General features: G+C 50.0%; 1 protein-coding gene and 1 non-coding gene across 5 annotated transcripts in view; both read right to left on the bottom strand.

The window, feature by feature from the left end:
• The window catches only part of IFT25 (intraflagellar transport 25), a 144912-nt gene that overhangs the window by 69086 nt on the left and 69805 nt on the right, over nucleotides 1-6021 (bottom strand). The window lies entirely within an intron of this gene.
• TRNAV-AAC (transfer RNA valine (anticodon AAC)) lies at nucleotides 5369-5444 on the bottom strand. The gene has a single exon. It is a non-coding gene; the product is annotated as a tRNA-Val (tRNA).

Consider the following 6021-nt stretch of genomic DNA (forward strand, 5'->3'; position numbering starts at 1 on the left):
GTTGCTCACTGAAAGCTAAGTCAAGTGAGCAAGTTCTGATTGTCTGGGCAGCATAAGCCCAATTCACAGATCACACAAGGTGGATAGTGTAACTTTGGCCTCACCGCAATGGGCCCTTGTGGTCAGCTCGAAAGACTATATCTGACTACAACGACGGCGACGACTACTGTGTGTGTGTGCACATATATACATTTATTTATTGAACTGACATCATGATTAGGCTCTACACATGCAAGATCTCTAATTCTCAGAACAATCCTGTAAGCTTGAAGTGATGATCTACAGTTTATAAAAAGAAAGATGAGGCTTAGAGTAAGTAGGTCCAGGGTACTTTGGTTGAATATGTACCAGGAATGAATCTCAGTGCACAAATTCATTTGTGCAGGTGTATTAAACACCTCTTATGCCCCATTGCTGATGCTCTTGGCCTCACCTGTTGCTTATTTCACCACCACTGATCTTATTCTGGCTTCAGCAGGTATAAATAACCTAAGTGAACTTCACCTCTAGCCCATATCTCAGGCTTCTCACCTTCTGCGTCAAGGCTTGTGTCATGCATGATACTATAAGGTCACGAGACTGCTGAAACCACGCAGCATCCAGACAGTTACAACCTTAAGGTGCAGGTATGGGGGGTGGTTAATGCCTCAAGGGGCAAACTTTGACCAATGGTGTCAACACCTGATAAGTATATGCTTGTCCTTTTCCCCTCAGATAGATGCCCCTCAGATAGCTCATATAGCTTTCAAACTTGCAGGATCAAGCAACCAACTGTCTTTGGAAATGGCCAATTTGATAAAGGGTTCTTACAAAAGCTCTCCTTCCTTCCTTCTTTTTTATTTTTTTAAATTATTTTTATTTATTTATTCATTTTATTTTATTTTATTTTTTTACAGAGACAGAGGGAGAGTCAGAGACAGGGATAGATAGGGACAGACAGACAGGAACAGAGAGAGATGAGAAGCATCAATCATCAGTTTTTCGTTGCGACACCTTAGTTGTTCATTGATTGCTTTCTCATATGTGCCTTGACTGTGGGCCTTCAGCAGACCAAGTAACCCCTTGTTCGAGCCAGCCACCTTGGGTCCAAGCTGGTGAGCTTTTGTTCAAACCAGATGAGCCCGTGTTCAAGCTGGCGACCTCGGGGTCTCAAATCTGGTTCCTCCGCATCCCAGTCCGATGCTCTATCCACTGTGCCACTGCCTGGTCAGGCTATTTATTCATTTTAGAGAAGAGAAAGAGAGAGAGAGAGAAGGGGGGAGGAGCAGAAAGCGTCAACTCCCATATATGCCTTGACCAGGCAAGCCCAGGGTTTTGAACCTGGAACCTCAGTGTTCCAGGTTGATGCTTGATCCACTGCGCCACCACAGGTCGTCTTCCTTCCTTCTTTACAATGCCATCCTTCACTCCTGGTCCTCGGATTCACACTTGCCAATACAGTATGAGGAACCAAGGCATGTTGGTAACAAGAGTGGCCCCAGAAAGTAGCCCGCAGGTGGGAATTTTGTTTTTTTTTTTTTTTATTTATTTATTTTTTGTATTTTTCCAAAGCTGGAAACCGGGAGAGACAGTCAGACAGACTCCCGCATGCGCCCGACTGGGATCCACCCAGCACGCCCACCAGGGGGTGACGCTCTGCCCACCAGGGGGCGATGCTCTGCCCCTCCGGGGCGTCGCTCTGTCGCTACCAGAGCCACTTCAGCGCCTGGGGCAGAGGCCAAGGAGCCATCCCCAGCGCCCGGGCCATCTCTGCTCCAATGGAGCCTTGGCTGCGGGAGGGGAAGAGAGAGACAGAGAGGAAGGAGGGGGGGGTGGAGAAGCAGATGGGCGCTTCTCCCGTGTGCCCTGGCCGGGAATCGAACCCGGGACTTCCGCACGCCAGGCCGACACTCTACCACTGAGCCAACCGGCCAGGGCCTGCCTCAGGTGGGAATTTTGGAACTGGACAACTCCCTAGTCAGATGGCAACAACAACCTCATTGCTGGTGATGTGTGTGTGTGTGTGTGTGTGTGTGTGTGTGATGGGAGGAGATGATAACACCTACACTATATATTTCTTCTCTTGGAAATGGAAGTAAAAGTTACACTGAGCCCTGGCCGGTTGGCTCAGTGGTAGAGTGTCGGCCTGGCATGCGGAAGTCCCGGGTTCGATTCCCGGCCAGGGTACACGGGAGAAGCGCCAATCTGCTTCTACACTCCTCCCCCTCTCCTTCCTCTCTGTCTCTCTCTTCCCCTCCTGCAGCCGAGGCTCCATTGGAGCAAAGTTGGCCCAGGTGCTGAGGATGGCTCCATGGCCTCTGCCTCAGGCGCTAGAATGGCTCTGGTTGCAACAGAGCGACGCCCCAGATGGGCAGAGCATCACCCCCTGGTGGGCGTGCCGGGTGGATCCCAGTCGGCACATGCGGGAGTCTGTCTGACTGCCTCCCTGTTTCCAGCTTCAGAAAAATACCCCCCCAAAATGTTACATTGATATATTAGTTAAAATGACATGTAAGATTTGACTCAAAATGAGACAAGAATCAAAGATAACTACTGGTTTAACTAAAACAGAGATTCTCAACTGGAGACTATTTTGTTTCCTGGAGGTATTTATTTGGTAATGTCTGAAGACATTTTTGGTTGTCCTAACTTGTGAGGTACTAGGGCCAGGGTGCTTTTAAACATTCTATAATGCATAGGATAGCCCTTCATAATGAAGTATCTAGTTCAAAACATTAATAATGGTGTCAAGGTTGAGTTCAAATATACAGATTTCCTAAACTCATCTGCCCAGTATGGTAAAGTAGGTGATCCCAGCTGATGGTACTAGACAGACCTCTACTGTTCTGAAGAAGAAATGAACCACTGAGAGATAGAACCCACCCATGGTCACTGAGATAGAATGGGGGAAAGTGGAAGGGGGAAGGGAAGCTGATGAATTTGCTGATAGACAAGGATGGGGTTGGAGGGGACACTCTGAAAAGTATGGGCCTTGGTTAGATGCTACATGTAATCCTGCCTGGTTCCTCTGGATTTCTGTGAGGAGGAAAGCTAGAGATCACACAGCTGAGCCACGCTCCAGACAGTGTCTTCAACATCCCATGAACGATAACCATCCAAAAAAGAAGGTTCCTGGCACTGTGGGAGCATCTCATCCTGGTTTTAGGATTTGCAAATAAGGGATGGACAGTTGGTACCACTTTAATCTTTTTCTTTTGGAGTCTCAACAAATAGGCCTCTTTTCCTTTTTTAATGTCCCTGATGTTAAGAGCTAAGATTGAAGCCATCTGTGGACCAGGGAGAACTGAAATAGGCTGCGCTTTACAACCCCATGACTATTTTGTAACTGCCGATTTGCACTTTTACCTTCTTATTCTCCTTACCTTTTTTACCCAACCCCCCAACTTGCCTCCCATCTGGCAACCATCAGTTTGTTCTCTGTATCTATGAATCAAATTACATACATCTTCAAAGACTTTGAAAACTGAATGGTAATTTTCTGTTTGTTTCTCCCCCACTCTAGACTATCATACTAAGATCAGAGAGTGGTGTGTTTATACTCTGCCCCCAGTGCTAAGGGAAGTTGAAGACCCAGTTTTCCTTGGGGATGCTCCCAGCTCTGCCACTGCCTGGGGAGCTTCCAGACCCAAATCCTCTGGGGAGGGCTATGCCTTAGAAACACTCAACCACCAGCTAGAAGCTGTGAGTGACAAAAACATCTTTCATTAGAGTAGAATAATTAACATTAGAACTTACTCAAGCCTGACTATGCAGTGGCACAGTGGATAGAATGTCGGACTGGGATGCAGAGGACCCAGGTTCAAGACCCCAAGGTCGCCAGCTTGAGCGTGGGTTCATCTGGTATGAGCAAAGCTCACCAGCTTGAGCCCAAGGTCGCTGGCTTAAGCAAGGGGTTACTCGGTCTGCTGTAGCCCCACGATCAAGGCACATATGAGAAAGCAATCAATGAACTAAAGTGCCACAATGAAAAATTGATGCTTCTCATCTCTCTCTCTTTTTTTTTTTTTTTTCCTGAAGTTGGAAACAGGGAGAGACAGTCAGACAGACTCCCGCATGCGCCCGACCGGGATCCACCCAGCACGCCCACCAGGGGCGATGCTCTGCCCCTCTGGGGCGTCGCTCTGCCACGACCAGAGCCACTCCAGCGCCTGGGGCAGAGGCCAAGGAGCCATCCCCAGCGCCCGGGCCATCTTTGCTCCAATGGAGCCCCGGCTGCGGGAGGGGAAGAGAGAGACAGAGAGGAAGGAGGGGGTGTGGAGAAGCAAATGGGCGCTTCTCCTATGTGCCCTGGCCGGGAATCGAACCCGGGTCCCCTGCACGCCAGGCCGACGCTCTACCGCTGAGCCAACCGGCCAGGGCCTCTCATCTCTCTCCATTCCTGCTGTCTGTCTATCCCTCTAGACAGCTGTCCCTATCTATCCCTCTCTCTCTCTCTCTCTTTCTCTGTCAAAAAAAAAAAAAAAAACTTACTCAAAGAGAGAGAGAGCTTACAAGCAACAGAGCCTTTCTAAAGGATCACAGAGTTCCTTTAAGTGTGATCTTCTAAAGTGTTGGTTCTTAAAATTTTATCAGAGGGGGTGCCTGACCAGTCAGTGGCACAGGGGATTGAGCATTGTACTGGGATGCGGAAGACCCAGGTTTGAGACCCTGAGGTTGCCAGCTTGAGTGCGGGCTCATCTGGCTTGAGAAAAAAAAAAAAAAGCTCACCAGCTTGGACCCAGGGTCGCTGGCTCCAGCAAGGGGTTGCTCAGTCTGCTGAAGGCCCGCGGTCAAAGCACGTATGAGAAAGCAATCAATGAACAATTAAGGTGTTGCAATGTGCAATGAAAAACTAATGATTGATGCTTCTCATCTCTCCTTTCCGGTCTGTCTGTTCCTGTCTATCCCTCTCTCTGACTCTCTGTGAAAAAAAAAATTATCAGAGGGAGAATTTAAGTTCTGAAGTCTTCCAGTCCAAGAATTTCTCAAAGGTTAAGGTGAAGACAAAGAAATGATAATAATTTTTTAATTTATTTTTTCTTTTTTTTTCTTTTTTTCTTCTTTTTTTTTTTTTTTTTTTTTCATTTTTCTGAAGCTGGAAACAGGGAGAGACAGTCAGACAGACTCCCGCATGCGCCCGACCGGGATCCACCCAGCACGCCCACCAGGGGGCGACGCTCTGCCCACCAGGGGGCGATGCTCTGCCCATCCTGGGCGTCGCCATATTGCGACCAGAGCCACTCTAGCGCCTGAGGCAGAGGCCACAGAGCCATCCCCAGCGCTCAGGCCATCTTTGCTCCAATGGAGCCTCGGCTGCGGGAGGGGAAGAGAGAGACAGAGAGGAAGGCGCGGCGGAGGGGTGGAGAAGCAAATGGGCGCTTCTCCTATGTGCCCTGGCTGGGAATCGAACCCGGGTCCTCCGCACGTTAGGCCGACGCTCTACCGCTGAGCCAACCGGCCAGGGCTCTTCTTCTTTTTTTTTTTCTGAAGCTGGAAACGGGGAGAGACAGTCAGACAGACTCCCGCATGCGCCCGGCTGGGATCCACTGGCACGCCCACCAGGGGCGACGCTCTGCCCACCAGGGGGCGATGCTCTGCCCCTCCGGGGCGTCGCTCTGCCGCGACCAGAGCCACTCTAGCGCCTGGGGCAGAGGCCAAGGAGCCATCCCCAGCGCCTGGGCCATATTTGCTCCAATGGAGCCTTGGCTGCGGGAGGGGAAGAGAGAGACAGAGAGGAAGGGGGGGTGGAGAAGCAAATGGGCGCTTCTCCTATGTGCCCTGGCCGGGAATCGAACCCAGGTCCCCCGCACTCCAGGCCGACGCTCTACCGCTGAGCCAACCAGCCAGGGCCTATTTTTTTATTTTTAGGTGAGAGGAGGGGAGATAGTGAGGCAGATTTCTACATGTGCCCTGAATGGATTTCATCTGGAACAACCCCATCTCAGGCCAATGCTCGACTACTGAGCTATTTTTAGCACCCGAAGCTGATGCACTTGGACCAACCAAGCTATGCTCAGCACCCAGGGCCATTCTGGAACCAAT

This window comes from Saccopteryx leptura, chromosome 3 (genome assembly GCF_036850995.1).
Source record: "Saccopteryx leptura isolate mSacLep1 chromosome 3, mSacLep1_pri_phased_curated, whole genome shotgun sequence".
NCBI classification, from domain to species: Eukaryota; Metazoa; Chordata; class Mammalia; order Chiroptera; family Emballonuridae; genus Saccopteryx; species Saccopteryx leptura.